General features: G+C 50.3%; 1 protein-coding gene across 1 annotated transcript in view; it reads right to left on the bottom strand.

Moving 5' to 3' along the window:
- Nucleotides 1-16,833, bottom strand: part of EMP2 (epithelial membrane protein 2) — a 37,672-nt gene that overhangs the window by 20,613 nt on the left and 226 nt on the right. The window lies entirely within an intron of this gene.

Genomic DNA, 16,833 nt, shown 5'->3' with positions numbered 1-16,833 from the left:
AAAGGGGGGGGGGGGGGGGGTCGGGGGAAAACCAAGAGCGGATGGTGGGACCCCAAAGCCTAGAGAGACAGAGACAGAGTAGGAAAAAGGAATCAGGATGGAAAATTAGCTCACTGGCCAACTTGGTAATAACAATTTTAGTGAAATAAACTAAAGCCCTTCTTTATTTTTCTCCTCTTAGCACCTCTCATGGCCCGATGTTACGTTGTAGTTGTCATTTGGGGGTTAACTTTCCCCCCGGCCACAGTGTCAGGGACCTGGCAGGTTCTGCAGGTCGGTATTCTCAGCACTTACAACAGTGTCTAGTTTATAGACGGTGCTCAACAAATGTGCTGAATGAATGAAGCAAAGAAGGTAGGGAGGGAGGGAGGAAAGGAGCCAGATTTCAAGGGGCTAAAGTGCTGAAGTCAAGAAATGTTAACGAACCTTGTAAATCAACTACACTTCATCTTTTTTAATGTTGAAAAATAAATTAAAAAGGAGTCAAGAAATGGAGCCAGACTTTTCCTTCCAGTTTGGCAATACAAGAAGAAAGAAATATTTATCAAAGCTCTGGAGTCCCTTCCCGAAGAGAGAACTCCAGGCCCAGATGGCCTCACTGGTGAATCCTGCCAAACATTTAAGGAAGAATAATACCAACTCTACACACACTCTTCCAGAAAATCGAAGAGGAGGGAATGGCTCCCAACCCATCCTATGAGGCCTGCATCACCCTGATCCCCAAACCAGGCACGGCATTCCAAAGACAGGAAAAATACAGACCAGTATTTCTTATACTCATACATGCAAAAGGTTTTAACAAAGTGTTATCAGCAAATTGAATCCTCCTATTAAGAAGTGGAATCTATTTCCCCACCCACTGAGCCTGGCTACCCTTGTCATTTCTTTTATCAATAGAAGGCAGCAAAAGTTCCAATTCTGAGCCCAGGCCTCAGGAAGCCTCACACACTCCCTGTCTGCTCAGCTACCACGCAAACGAGCCCAGCCTAGCCTGCTGGATGGTAGGAGATTACATGGAGCATAGATGAGCTTTTCTCCAGCAAGGGCCATCTAAGACCAGCCAGCCCCCAGCTGACCCACCTGCTGGCCACAGAGACGTGAGAGAGACCAGCTAAGCCCAGCCCATATTGCCCACCTACAGAATGAACTAAATGTTTTCTCTTTTAAGCCATTACAGCCTCGGAGATACTGCAGGTTCAGTTCCAGACCACCACAGTAAAGCGAATATCACAATAAAGTGAGTCATGTGACTTTTTTGGTTTCCCAGTGCATATAAAAGTTATGTTTGCACTACATTGTAGTCTATGAAGTGTGCAATAGCATTACGTCTAAATAAACAATGTGCATACCTTAATTTTAAAATACTTTACTATAAAAATTGCTAACCATCATCTGAGCCTTCAGCGAACTGTAGTAGTAACATCAAAGACCACAGATCACATAACAAATATAATAATAATTAAAAAGTTTGAAATGTTGTGAGAATTACTAAAATGTGACAGACATAAAGTGAGCAAATGCTGTCAGAAAAATGGTGCCAGTAGCCTTGCTCAAAGCAGAGTGGCCACAAACCTTTAATTTGTAAAAAACGCAGTATCTGCAAAGTGTAATCAAGAGAAGGGGCAATAAAACGAAATGTGCCTTTGCATTTCAGGATGGTTTGTTACACAGCAAGAGCTAACTGATACAGGGGAAACTCTGCATTGTTAGATTCAGGGTTCCTCAAAGACAGAAACCATGTCTTACTCATCCCCAGTGCCCAAGGTTACTCAGCAAACACTTGGTGAATGCCTGCTAGTTTGCACGGCTTTGGCAGGAGAGCTAATAACCGCCATTCTGCCAATGACTGCTGTCTGACCCCATCAATTAAAGAGCTCCCTGCTGGCTGCTGTCATCCAAGGAGCTCCCTATAATTATGCCATCCACTAAACCCACATCCCAGGCCCAGAGTAGGCTGGGACCTGCAGGCACTCAACATGTCATTCAGATTAGGTGGCTGAGGTGAGGCAGGTGTCAGACTCAGGGTGTTTGCTGTCCTCACAGCCATTTGGTTAGGAATGTTCTTCCCTTCACAGAGCATCTCGTATTAGTGACTTTCAAGTAACCCTCAGGAGATCAGAAGCACTCACTTTAGCAGCCTTTTCATCTTTCCTAAACTGTCATTTCTGTGGGTGAATTTTGCCAGCAAGTTAGGGTATGGGAATCACTGCCTACAACTCAGCCAGACCCAAGGGGCCCCAGGACCAGGAAGCCAGGCCTCCACCTCCAGGTAAGTTAACCCGTGAAGGGGACAAAGGCGAGAAGACCAGCAGGAAGTAATATGTGCAAAACACAGAAGAGCACAGACAGAGCCAGACTGGACCGCAGTCTAGCAGCCTAACAGCTCAGTGCCTCAGTTTCCTCATCTGTACAATGGGGATGACAATGGTATGCCCACCTCCTAGGACCATTGGGAGATAACAGAGTGATAGTGCTTAGAACAGCATCTGGCACAAAGCAAGTGCTTTGTACATGCACTGATCATGACCAGCATCATGGTCAAGGAGTTTCTTAGAACTGCCACCTCCAGACCTTTCCCCTCCCCACAGAGTTCTCTCCTTGTCCACTGCCACTTTCAGGTGGCAGTCATCAAGTGGAAATAAATCACCCAGCTGTCTCCAGAGGGGAAGAAGTGCAAACAGACAACAGGCAGCTCAAGGCATGTGGACAGTTAGGGGATATTTCAGGCACCGTCCTCACTGTGCGTGCGTCAATGTTCCCCCAGTCAGCCATTCCTGCACCACCTGCAGAATCTCAGGTATATCTGTGTACCACCTGTGTTACTAGTAGCCTACTCACTTTTTAAACTTACATTTTTATAAAAAGAAACCTTATATCACAACCGAAATGGAAAGTTAGCAGTTGCCTGCCATAAATAGAGGGTGCTGGGAAGAAAGAAATACAAGGAAAACAGAACAATGTTATTCAATTCCAGCTAGAAGCTGTTGCTGCTCAAGACTCTGAGTCCAAGGCCAGCTTCCTTTCCCTTTGCTGAAGCAGGATGTCACGTGTGTTTGGGAAGTTTTATTAAAGACATATTAGCACAAAACTGAGATTTTCTCCTTGGAGGGTTGGGAGGGAATTTAAAAGAGAATGATTTAAAAGGGATTCTATCTCATTTAATGCTGTATATCTGGTCCACCTGAAATATCTGTGATCATTAATTTTCTGTGTCAACTTGGCTGGGTCACAGAGTTTCTGTGAGGGTGTCTTTGGATGAGATGAAGATTTAAATCAGTGGGCTTTGAGTAAAGCAGATTGCCCTCCATAATGTGGGTGGGCCTCATCTGATCAGGTGAAGGTCCAAATAGAACAAAACACTGCCATCCCCCTCACCCCCGAGCAGCCTTCGGACTTGAATTGCAACATCAGCTCTTCCCTGGGTCCCCAGCCTACCAGCCTACCCTGCTGATTTTGGACTTGCTAGCCTTCGTAACTGCGCGAGCCAATTCCTTAAAATAAACCCCTCTCTCTCTCTCTATAAACACACACACACACACACACACACACACACACACACACACACCCTATTGGTTCTATTTCTGGGAGAACCCTGCTTAACACAGCGTCTCTCCATTGGGGTACCCAGCCCATACAGACTCACTAACCTGAGAGCTGGCAGGTCATGTCCTTTAACTAGGGGTTCGGGGGCAATAACAGGAAGGGATGCCCTCTATTAAACACCCAAGATCAGGCAGATGCTGAGCCAGCTAGGGAGCCATCCCCATGAACTTGAAATGACACTCTAACATTTCCCCACCAGCATGACCCAGGGGACTGTGAGGTTGTCCTGCTGGAAAGAAAGGCAGGCCCCCAAACCTCTTGCCCTTCCAACTGGGGAACCTCTGATGACGTGTGTCTGCAGCTATGACACAGTCCAGTTGTGGAATTGGGAAACAGACCCCACACAATGAGAATTGCAGACTCATGCAGTCTTAGCTGAAAGGCGCTGTGTGATCGTGCAGAACCACCCCTGCCCCAGCCTCTGCCTGGATTATTTTTATAGCAACCTGTTTCCATTTGTATGGGCCCCAGGAATGGAGACCTCACCACTTCCTGACACGGCACCTGATAACTGGGCCCTAAACATTAGAAGAAGGTTTTCCAAACTTCAGCCACTGGCTTACCTCCTTCCTGAGTACCACCGTGAGATTTTACTTCACATTTGTCATTAAGTAAACCCACTCTCTAACAGAAATACATGTATTTCAGGAAGAAATATTTTGCTCCTGGGAATGGAGAATCAGCACGACCTGCCACAGAGATTGATCGTGAAAATTAATAGCCACCCCCCGCAAAAAAGTTCACAAGTTCTGGTTCAATGCTGTTGTCCACCAAAGGGCTGAGTGAAGACCTGCTCTGTCCGGTTAAAGAAGGAAAACTAGAGTCGAAGAGATGTCTTCTCCTTGATGGAATCCCTGGCGGCCAGTGGTTAGGACTCAGTGCTTTCACTGCCATGGACCTGGGTTCGATCCCTGGTCAGGGAACTAAGATCCCACAAGCCTTGTGGTGTGCCCCCGCCCCACCCCCCGAAAAAGGAACAAAAACAACAGAGTGTGACAGCCATAAAATGGAATATTACTCAGCAATGAAAAGGAACAAAAGGAAAACATACTACACGTACAACACCATGGATGATTCACAAAACTTTATGCTGAGTGAAAGACGCCAGGCACAAAGAGTGCATACTGCCTGTGACATTGTGACTTATAAGAAATATAGCTTTAAAAAAAAAAGAAAAAGGAAAACTACAGTCGAAGACGTATCTTCCCCTTGATGGAATCACAAGAGCTGAGAGAACATTGAAAACGGAACCACTTTGTCACTGAGTGATTTAATGTCATTTAATGTCGTATCCAGCAGCACCTAAAATCACTCTAGCATCGTGCAGAAAACAGCCTTACGGAGGGCTCTGCCTTCCACGGATTCCAATTCTCTCTCAGGTGGTCCCCATGTGCCCTTAAGTCCTTCCCACCATCCCCCAGCCTACTCAGGTGGGCCCAACCTGTCCCAGACCTAGGAGCCTCACTTAGCCCCAGGGGCCCTGGCCCCCAGCAACCTGCTCTAGATCTACAGGAATTTCACCAGTGGAAGTTTCTTAGGAGCCAGAAACTAGGACAGGACTGGACACTGAATTAAAACCTGGGGAGGCAGAGAAACTAGAGCCCTCATCCACTGCTGCTGGGAGTGTAAAACGGCGCACCCACTTTGTGAAACAGTCTGGCCAGTCCTCAAACAATTAAACAGAGTTATCATAGGAGTCAGCAATTCCGCTCCTGGGTAAATACCCAAGAGAAATGAAAACACTAGCACAGAGAACTATACTCACTATCTTGTAATAACCTATAATGGAAAAGAATCTAAAAAATAATATATATATAGGGTCTTCCCTGGTGGCACAGTGGTTGAGAGTCCGCCTGCCGATGCAGGGGACACGGGTTCGTGGCCCGGTCCAGGAAGATCCCACGTGCCGCGGAGCGGCTGGGCCTGTGAGCCATGGCCATGGAGCCTGTGCTCCAAAACGGGAGAGGCCACAACAGTGAGAGCCCGCGTACCGCAAAAAAAAAAATAAATAAAAAATAAATAAATAAAATGTCAAGCCAAAAAAACAAACAAAGAAAAACCCCAAACAAACAAACAAAAGGTGCAGAACAGTTTTGTTTTTTGTTTTTTTTTTTAATGCAAGAAGGGGAGTGGAATAAGAATACATTCTCTTATTTGTGTAAAGAAAAACTGGAAGTGTGAATTAAAAAAACCAATGAGAATGGCTATAGAATGAGGCAAGAACTGGGGTAAAGGGAGCAGGGGTGGGACTGAGATTTCTTTGGGTGTACTTTTTGTTTGTTTGTTCTAACAAAGTTTGGGCTTTTAAATTGTATCTTCCCGATTCCAAAATCGAAATTACAATTTAAACACACAACAAAATGTGAAAAATAAACCCAGCTCAATGCAGGACCAGAGCAGGATCTGAGCATCCACTCAGGCTAGTTAGTCTCCTCTGGAGGAGAAATAGAACACCTGACCTTGGACCCACTGCCCTGACCTCACTGTTTCCAAGGCGTGATGTGTGGATCAGGCTTTTGTCTTTGGTGCTGATGCTCCCACACCTAGGATGGGAGAGGCCACAACAGTGAGAGGCCCGCGTACCGCAAAAAATAAAGAAAGAAATAAAGAAATAATAATAATATATATATATATATATATATATATATATATACACACATATATATATATATATACACACAATAACTGAATCACTTTGCTATACACCTGAAACTAACACAACATTGTAAATCAACTATATTTCAATAAAAAATTTTTAAAAAGGAAACGAAAACACATGAGCAACAGAAACGTACAGGAATGTTTACAGCAGCATTATTCACAATAGCCAAAGGGTGGAAACCACCCAAATGCCCATCAACTCGTGAATGGATAAACCAAACGGGTTATAGCCACACAACAGAGTATTACTGGGCCATCAAAAGAAATGAAGTACTCATAGACTCCACAACATGGATGAACCTCGAAGACATTATGCGAAGTCGAAGAAACCAGACCCAAAAGATCACACAGAGTACAATTCCATTTATACAAAATGTCCAGAATAGGCAAATCAATAGAGACAGGAAGCAGATCTGTGGTTAATTAGGGCTCAGGGGGGTGGGAAAATAGGAGGGTGATCTCTAAAGGGTATGGGGGGGTTCTGTTGGCCGTGGTGAAATGTTCCAAAATTGACCGTGGTGATGGTTGCACATATCTGTGGATATACTAATATACACTGAACTGTACTTTTAAAAACTCATTAAGAAAGAGATTTTAAGGGCTTCCCTGGTGGCGCAGTGGTTGGGGGTCTGCCTGCCGATGCAGGGGACGTGGGTTTGTGCCCCGGTCTGGGAGGATCCCGCATGCCGCAGAGCAGCTGGGCCTGTGAGCCGTGGCCGCTGGGCCTGCGCGTCTGGAGCCTGTGCTCTGCAACAGGAGAGGCCATAGCAGGGAGAGGCCCGTGTAACGCAAAAAAAAAAAAAAAAAAAAGAAAGAGATTTTTAAAAAGTACAATGAGAGAGCTCTGAGTTCACTGGAGGCTGGTATTTCAACACCCCCAACCCCCTGGGTCTGACACAAGTACACCCAAGAGCCCTCTGTGGCCCCTGAGGTGGGGCGGAGGGTAGAAACCATGGGTCAGAACCCCAGGCCTTGAGTTGGTCTGAGTGAGAAGTCCCACCCCACCCACCATGGTGCCCAAAGGTGACCATCCCACACCAACAACTGACCACCCCCCACCCTAGCTGGGACTGAGCCAGCCCCTCACTTTCCAGGACACCCCAAGAGTTAGGGAGCATGTGACCCCATTTCCCAGCCATCTGTCCCGAGCACACAGTAGGTGCTACTCGAGGACATGAGCACATGGACCACTCACTCAGTCCTGACCCTCACAGAGCGCCCCAAAGAGCCAGCGGGATGAGTCAGGACCCCAAGCTGCGCCCTTCCTTCCCCAAGGTGGTGGTGGGGGGAAAAGACTGAGCTTGCTGCCCCCCACCACACCCAGGGCACCAGGATGTTGGCACGAGCCGTTCCCTGCCTAGAAAGTTCTTAGATCTGGGGGGGAATGGCTCTTTGCCTTCATTCAGCCTCAACTCCAAAGCCCCCTCCTCAGAGAAGCTTTCCCAGACTATCCAACATAAGTGACCCTGTTTTATTTTCCTTAAATCACTTCACATCATCTGCTGTTTTCTTCTTGGTCTCTAGTCCCTTCTTTTGTTCTGTCTCGTCCCTCTAGACTGCAGGCAGGGGCTTATGTCGGTTTTGTCCCTGCTGTGTCCCCAGTGCCCAGGACAGTGCCTGGCACACGGTGGCTCGAGGGACGGTGACCTGTCAGGTGCTCTCCTCGCGGCTCAGGCCTCACCTGAAGGCCCAGAGCAGTGAGGAGGTGGCGACCGGGAGAGTGTCCAGTGAGGGGCCCTCACTGGTGATGAAGGCTCAGCACCCTCCTGTCCCTCGGGATTCTCATGGCCTCCGGCTCACCTCTGAGTGCAGGAGCAGGAATATTCCGAGGTTCCTCATCCCCTGCCTGGAAACTGCAGAAAAAGCACCTGGGACAACACAGGTGAGGTTGACGGGGGCTCAGGCCAGGCTCCGGGGCACACCTGGGGCCATGAGCCCAGGGAATGGGGAGCATAACTTCCCAGGCAACTCCAGACTTCTCAAAATTCCTGGGGAGAAGGGGAAGCTGCGAGTCTTTAGCAGCCAATACTCACCGCAGCTGGGAGTGGGCACACCATCCAGTAAAGGGGACCTGGATGGGTCACCAATGGTGTCAACACTACCACCATCATTCTGCCCTGTGTCCCACCTGTACTATTCATGACCCACACTGTCTTTAAAACACGAGTCTCGGACTTTCCTGGTGGCACAGTGGTTAAGAATCTGCCTGCCAATGCGGGGGACATGGGTTCGATCCCTGGTCTGGGAATATCCCATGCGTGGAGCAACTGAGCCCATGTGCCACAACCACTGAAGCCCGTGCACCCTAGAGCCTGCGTGCTGCAACTACTGAAGCCCGAGTGCCTAGAGCCCGTGCTCCGCAACAAGAGAATCCACTGCGATGAGAAGCCCGCGCACTGCAACGAAGAGTAGCCCCCGCTCGCCACAACTAGAGAAAGCTCACACGCAGCAACGGAGACCCAACGCAGCCAAAAAAACCCAAACAAACCACGAGACTCACTTGATTAATTTTTCAATGTGTATTATACCATAAATGGAAAATCAGTATCACTTGCCAAGAGACTGACATTTTACTAATACACTTAAAAAAAAATATGAGCATATTACAGTTTGTAACCTTGCCTGTATGCTACAGAAATCATCTCCAAATGCCTGTGGGCATGCAGACCACACTCTGGACGGGAGGATGATTAAGTCTCTTCTGGGTTCCGGCCTAGAAGAATGTGACACCATGTCACGCTGACATAAAGGGACGCTGACCATGCCACTTGGGCCTGATGCCCTCCAGGCAGGACCAACTACAGGAGGGGGAGGGAGCCGCTGTCCAAGCCCCTCCCCCACCCCACCCCTGCAGCCTACTGCTGGCTCCTCACCCAAGGTGTGAGGGCCCCCCTTCTGCCACCCCTCCCTGGGGTGGGCTAAAAAGCAGGAAGCCGGGAGGACACCCTCTCTCAGCTATTCATGCAACAGATTTATCGAGCACCTACGGCACCCTTAGCTCTGTGCTGGATGCTGGTGTCACCCCAGGGAACTCAACAGATCTGGTCCCTCAAACAAAGACCATCAGAAGTAATGGAAGCGATTACCGATTAGACAGAGGGTTCCTGTCCAAAGCAGGGTTCCCAGAACACCCTTCTCCATTCCACACACATGTGAAATACAAGAATCAAGATGATTTTGCCCAGGGGAGGGGTGGGCATGAGTTCTGTTCTCTGTGACCAGGCTGCTAAGGGCAAAGGACCCTCATGTGGTCCAGCACCCTTAGGACTGAGAAAGCTGACCCTGGAGGAAGAACACCGGCATCCAAGACACCCACTGGCACATCTGCAGCAAAGGCACTTTCTTGGCCCAAAGGGGCAGGATTGTTTCAAGAGGATGCATATATCTGTATTGAAAAAGAGGGATGTTGATGGGATATATCCATCCAATAGAGCAGGGTCTGTGGGGTCCATGAGACTTGGGTTCAATCCTAACCCCAAATTTTTAAGACCCCATTTCTTCATCTATAGGGCAGGGGTAGTCCCTACCTCATATGGTTGTTGTTCATTTTAAATGAGATAGAGGATGTAATGCACATGGCCCAAGCTGCTCTGCACCCGATAAATGCTATGCTAATAGCAATAGCAATGGTAAATTATTGCTATTAAGACTGGCAAAATGTAAGTCATTTTCTCCTATTCTCAGACACCAACCTAAATCACAGTTCCTGGGCTTCCCTGGTGGCGCAGTGGTTGGGAGTCTGCCTGCCGATGCAGGGGACACGGGTTCGTGCCCCGGTCCGGGAGGATCCCACATGCCACGGAGCGGCTGGGCCCGTGAGCCATGGCCGCTGAGCCTGCGCGTCCGGAGCCTGTGCTCCGCAACGGGAGAGGCCACAACAGTGAGAGGCCCGCGTACCACAAAAAAAAAAAAAAAATTAAAGCACAGTTCCTGACCCAGGTCTTTATGTGTCTTTCTGAATTTTCTTCAAAGGCCCAGACTCCCATTCCCAATGGTCTCCTCAATACCTTTCCAGAGATCTCATAATGGCCCTATTAACACACCTTAAATGTACCACGTTGCCCCCTTCCCAAACCACCCCTTGTCTGTTAACAGCACCCAGACAGGAAACCCATCACGCCCGTAAGGGGTCCACAAAGGGAAGTTTCAAGGGGCATGTTCCACGGGGGCTGGAAGGCACACGTCCCGATTACCTTGCCCCTGAATTATTGCACTGCTGCCACTTAGTCGGTCTACCATGCCCCACCATCTCCTAAAGTTCCCCACCCCAAAACCTACAAAACTCGCACTGCTTACTGAATTCAGGGAAGACTATTTCATCATTATTGAACTTCATGTACACACGTAACCCATGAATATATTCTCTGTTACAAACGAGACTGGAGTCCCGTGGCCCATTCCTTCCTCTCCCCTCCCCCCACGGCAGCCACACTGATCAATTCTGATGTATCCTTCCAGTCACTTTTCTTGCATACATGTAATAGGTATGAGGCCATAGGAATACAGCGACATTTATAAATAGCCTATTTCTCCATATATTGTTTTGCTACTTGCTCTTTTTTTTTTTAGTTCAATAGTGTCTTGTAGATTTTTCTATATTGCTACACAGAGATGAACCTCGAGGATTTTTTCTCTGCGACCCAAATTTTTAAAAAAATTTTTATTGAAAATATAGTTGACATATGATATGTTAGTTTCAGGTGTGCTACATAGTGATTTGACATTTGCACACATTTTGAAATAATCTCCCCAAGTCTAGTAGTTCAGTATATTACATCCCATAGCTTATTTAATAACTGGAGGTTTGTACCTCTTAATCCCCTTCACCTATTTTGCCCCTCCCACCCACCTTGAACCTTGTTCTTTCTAACTTCTGTAACATGACTGATGGATATTTAGTTGCTTCTAGGTTATTTCTACTTTGTTTCCTTTTTCTCTCTTTTTCATCCCAACATTGCTGTGTGAACATCATCATGCCTGCCTCCCTAGCCAGGTTCATTGGGATGTGGAGGGAAGCTCCCTTCACCTTCGCCCTCCCAGCTCTACCCCCAAGCCCTGCCCCCGCTTCCCACACCTTGCACTGCAGGCTAACTGGACGCTCAAGGCTTCTCAAGCAGGGCTCCTGCCTGCAACCTCGGCCTTTTCTTTCCCTCCCTTCTGCAAACTCGGAAACATCACTGCCCAGGGAAATTCTAGGGACTCTTCCGAGTCCATCTCCAGTCCTACAGCCTTAAGGAAACTCTTGAACACCACGACATGGGCTTCCCTGAAACCCCATCTCGTGACGCCGGTCCTGGCGCCTACATCCTTGGACCCACCATCCTCTTCGCTGGACTGTAACCTGCTTTGAAGAGAGGGAAATCCCCCTTTGCCTACACAGCTCACTGCCCAGTCACTTAATAACAGCCATCAAGATGAGAGTGGGCAAGCCAGCCCCTCCCTCGGCTTTCTTTTGGTTCAAGCAAACCACAAATACCTCAAGCCACTTCCATGTATAATACATCAATACACCGACTCCTCTGATCCCTGGAACAACCGTCCAAGGTCATCCAGGCAGCACGATGACCCTCATCAAAGATGGGGAGGACTCCCTTGGAAACTGAGTGGCGGGTTTGGTCTGAAGCTGAACATCGGGGCCTCTTTGCAGAAGACGAGCTTGGGTGGGGAGCTTACAGACATTTCAGGTTTAGTCATGTTGTCAAAAGGATGAACATCTCAGCCCCAGTTATGCGATCTCCCAAAAGGCAGTCAGTCACTCCTGCACTAAGATTTGTGCCAAATCCAAGGATCACCTGTGCTTATTAATTATACCCTCCCATTATTTAAAAAAATGCCTTAAAGTTTAAAATACCGACTTAAGTTTCACCCCACACGGTAGTGAAACTATGGGTCTGTGTGCTGTTTGTGTTTCTTTCCCAACTACCAACTGAGAAAAAGACATAATTACTCTTTTTCGTTTCACGTTCAGCTGTGAACTTTTTAAAACAATCTTGGTTACCACCAGTGATAACACGCTTTGGGAAACGTTCATTAGAACAAGATGAATGAGACTTTGGGTCATATTTATTCACTGCAAAACTTTTAAACTAATTTAATTTTAAGGAAAGAGAGCCCTCCAGAGAAGTTTGTGATCAGAAGCGCCAGAAAGAAAAATCTTCAAAGCGACTTCTCTATCAGGCAAACTTACTTGCTCTTAGGCTACAAGCAATTTTCACTGAGGGACTTAACTTGTCCATCTCTGCATCCTGCAGGGTGACAGATGTTTCACATCCAGATTTCTCAGAACAATCTTGATGCCAAATATCACACCGGCGACCACTCCCTCAGCTCTAGACCCAGGAGTGCTAGGAAGCTTCTAGAAGCTGATGTTATCCAACCTGTCTGAGGAGGGCAGGAAGCTGGGCAATCTCTTCACCCTCTGTTCCCTTTTGGATCAACAGAAACCCAGCCTCCCCAGGAAAGTGAGAGCCCTGGAAATTCAACTATTCAGGTCAACAACTCCTTGTTAAACCCTTGAGATGCCATGTGAACAAACCAAGTGTCTTCGGATGGGAAGACGGTCCTCCTCCAGCTTCCGTCTTCCTACTCACCCCCACCCCCAGGATGGACGACATCCTCAGAGCCCGACAGCTGTGGCCGGGAGCGACCCAATGCCAGTGGAAAGTGACCCACTGCCTGAGCATGGCTCCCGGCCCACCTTTCTCCGATCAGCATCCCAGACGGATGACACATGCCATAAGGGTCCCTGACCCTGGGGACCTGGCCTGGAAACCCACTGACCACTCCCAGCCATCAAGCTCCTCAGCAGTGAGTCCCCAGACCCAGATCTCGTCCAGGTACTGCCGCCAACTTGCTGAGTGACCTCGGGTGAGTCACTCCACCTCTCTGAGCATCCTTAGCTGGCAAACTGGGACTTTCTAAGGCCCTTACGTCCCTGAAAATCTTAGTCCATGGCTGCCCTGAATGCAGGGTGCTCTCACCCCTCCCACCCTCTGGCCAAGGCTTGGCTGCCTGGAAGAGCCCCAGTGGCTGGAGCAGAGCAGAGCAGAGCTAGTGCTGCCATGGGTGTTGGGTTACCAGGCCGGCACTCTCCCTGGGTAGCAGCTCTGTCTCGGATATTTTTAGACTCCCCCCTCGGCCTGTCCCTAACGAGAGCCAGATACATCTGACAATTCGCCCCATGGGTCAGTCCTGCCAAAACTGCACTTTTGGGTCACTCCTGCAGGGAGCCAGACTCCATCGCTCCTGGGGTGAGAAAGGGAGCCTCCTTTTCCCACCACCCCTATTCCTACCCCCATCCTTCCCTGGACAAGATGAAGCCAACATCCAAGCGTCAGGCTCCAGTTCTGTCTAAGGTGCCAGCTGCCCTCGCTCCCTGTTCCAGCTGCTGCTGCCAATTGCCTAAGCCCAGTAAGACGTCCCCGGAGCCCATCCTCCTGCACTGGAGTCCTGTCGCCGACCTTTAACTGCCTCTTCTGGAAGGACTCTGCTCCGCAGTCCCAATGCCTGGGACCGCACCCCACCTTTGGCAGATGGCTGCCACCACCCCGTAGCTGGAGAGCCCACCCCCATCCCGCCTTAGCCCCCGAAGCCCATGTCAGAGGCCTTACTTGTCCACAGAGCTGGGCAGCGGCCGCATGTTGCAACACACACACACACACACACACACACACACAACTATCTGCACCTCCCCAGGACAGTGGCTGCACTCCTGCCTTCCAGACAAATCCCGCCAAAGCCAGCAATCTACCGCCACCCCATCTGGCCTGGAAAGGCATTCATGTATTTTTGTCTCGGCAGACTTTCCTTCCTGGTCATGTCTGGCAGAGTTTACTATGACAAAGAGGCGGCCTCAGCTGTGCCCCCTTCAACCAGGAAGGCCGCAGAGGGCAGGAGAGTCAGCACACGCCTGGGGTGAGAAATTAGCCTGTTGAGCCTCCCCATGAATCACCTGTTGCTGGAAAATGGAGAGTCCATGCGCACACACTCGTGGTTTCAGCTCCTGCCCTGCAGACATTATGCACAAGGCAGAGAAAGGAAATCTAGGTGAAACACTCACTTCCATTCCAGAAACAAAGGGCCTTAGACATTACTTGTGTGTGCAGGGGAGTGGCAGGGAGGGCTGGACGGTTGTGCCCTGTATTTACAATTAGTGGCCACAGACCCCTCAGCCCCTCAAGAGCTGTGCCCTAAACTGGGTCTGGGAAGCCAGAAGAGGGCTCGGCCCCTCCCCTCTGGGTGGGGCAGTGCAGTGTCAGCCCCGCCCGGCTGGCCCTGCCCTCACCGCCCCCCACCGTGGGACACCTCTGCGGCTTCCAACACGAACACCTGTCCCCAGATTTCAGGTGAATCTCAGTTTCCCCACTGGAGGGACAGAGGCAGCTACAGGCTATGCGGCCCACGCCCAGCCTCCCCTCCCCAATTCCCGGCGGGGCTGGAGGCAGCTGATCCAAAAACCCTCAGTGGGAAAACAGGTTCCGCACCCTCCTGCCATCCCCACGCCCCTCCCTCTGCTGTGGCCTTGGTATCTGCCAAGGCCCCCATGGATGTCTGGGCCCTGATTTCCCCAGGAGGGTCTCCCCCTGACTCTCCAAAACCTACCAGGGCATCTCCGGGTGGAAAAACTGGGGAGAGCTTGCAGGGAAGCGGATGGAGGTTCAAAGCCTGCCTCTTGGCACTTCACTCGCTCAGGGACCTTGAGGGACTGACTTAAGGTCTCTGACCTGGCTTTCCCCACCTGCAGCCCAGAAGTGGAGATGGGCCGGCGCAGGGGGAAGCTTCCAGGAGCGCTGGAAGGCACAGGGCAGCACGCTCCATCAGAGGCTGATGGAGAGTCATCATGGGCCTGGGAAGAGAAATTGGCCAGTTGAGCCTCCCTGTGAATCACCTGTTGCTGGAAAATGGAGAGTCTGCGCGCACACACTCGTTTCAATTCCTGCCCTGAAGATATCACGCGCAAGGCAGAGAAAGGAAATCTAGGTGAAACACTCACTTCCATTCCAGAAACAAAGGGCCTTAGACATTACTTGTGTGTGCAGGGGAGTGGCGGGGAGGGCTGGACGGTTGTGCCCTGTATTTACAGTTAGTGGCCACAGACCCCTGTGGCAGCTCCATCAGCTGTAGCAGCTCCATCAGAGGCTCCATCAGCTTCTGTCCCCTTCCTTGTCCCTTCCAGGCTCCTGGGGAAACCCAGCTCGTGTCCCTTCCTTACCCGCCGTCCACTTCCTTACTGAGGTCAAATTCTGGGGAGAGGTGGCCAGCAACCGTGAGTGGATTCTGGAATTTCTAACTGAACCAAACTGAAGCACAGAGGTGGCTGCAGACTCTGTTTAATTGTGGGAAAATATACATCACAGAATATTGAGCATTTTAACCACTTTTAAGTGTAGAATCCAGTGGCATTAAATACACTTACAGTGTCATGGAACCATCACCACTCCCTATACCCAAAATGTTTTCATCCTCCCCAGCTCTGTACCCATTAGCAATAACTCCCCATCCCTCTCTGCCAGCCCCAGGTACCTCTGCTCCACTTTCTCTCCCTCTGAATTTGCCTATTCTAAGTGCTTCCTGTCAGTGAAATCATACAATATTGGGGGCTACCGGCTGCTTAAGACCCTCTCCAAGCCCGTTACCTTACTCCTAGCTCTGCCTGTCACTTTTTAGACTGGCCTCTGCATTTCAGACACAACTAAGTTGAAAGATCACCCCACCTCACCCCACATACACATCTTTGCAGCTCAGGAGGGGCCACTGCCCCTTTTCCCAAACCTGAAACTGGGCTGTCATTCTTGTTCCAAAGTAAGAGGTGGGTCCTCTAGTCCGGAGGGAGGGCTTTGCTCTCTGTAGTCTCCCTCAGACACAGGTGCCCCCAACTAACCCCCATTTATGAGGCCCAAATTAGGGCCTCCCTGGGGTATATTTAGGACCCTGGATTTGAGGAGAGTGTATAGTCCTCCTGTATACGAGCTCTAGGCTCCCCCTTCTCCGGACCCATGGGTGGGGCCCTCGTAGCCCCCCAAGCCCAACCGGAGTGGAGAGGGGACAGGCGTCATCCAAGCAGTGCCTCCAGCTCCTCCGCTCGTCCTACCTAAGGCAGTTGCTCCCTGCCGCTGGGGGGCGCAACGGAGCCGCCACCGGGGCCGAGAGGGGACCGAATGACCCAGCCAGGGCGCAGCGGGTCCGGCGCGCTCCGTGAGGCGGGGGACCGTGCGCCAAGGAGCCAGGGGACTTCACACGACGAGAGGGGGGCTACCCGGGAGTCCGAGAACCCTGGGAGTGGAGTTGGCGGGGGCGAGGAGGGTCGCCCTGACTCCTCCCCAAACTTTTCCCGCCCGCCTCGACGCAAAAGGCGAAGGAAGCAGTCCGGGGGTGGGGAGGTGGAATTCGGGGTCCCGAGCGAGCTCGGCGCAGGCGGGAAGTCCGCGCCTTCGCAATCTGGCAGAGGAACAGTGGACTTTCGGCAGGGAGGGGCCTCGGCCCCTCCCTGTCCCCCACCAATTGCAGGGACCTCTCTGGGTCCGGTATGTGCAGGGGCTGGCGACCCCGCTGCCCCGTCGCTCGCAGCCC

The sequence above is a fragment of the Lipotes vexillifer genome, unplaced genomic scaffold, assembly GCF_000442215.2.
Source record: "Lipotes vexillifer unplaced genomic scaffold, Lipotes_vexillifer_v1.1 scaffold306, whole genome shotgun sequence".
Classification (NCBI taxonomy): domain Eukaryota; kingdom Metazoa; phylum Chordata; class Mammalia; order Artiodactyla; family Lipotidae; genus Lipotes; species Lipotes vexillifer.
Note: the sequence above shows the minus strand (reverse complement) of the source record. Positions and strands in the feature narration are given on the sequence as shown.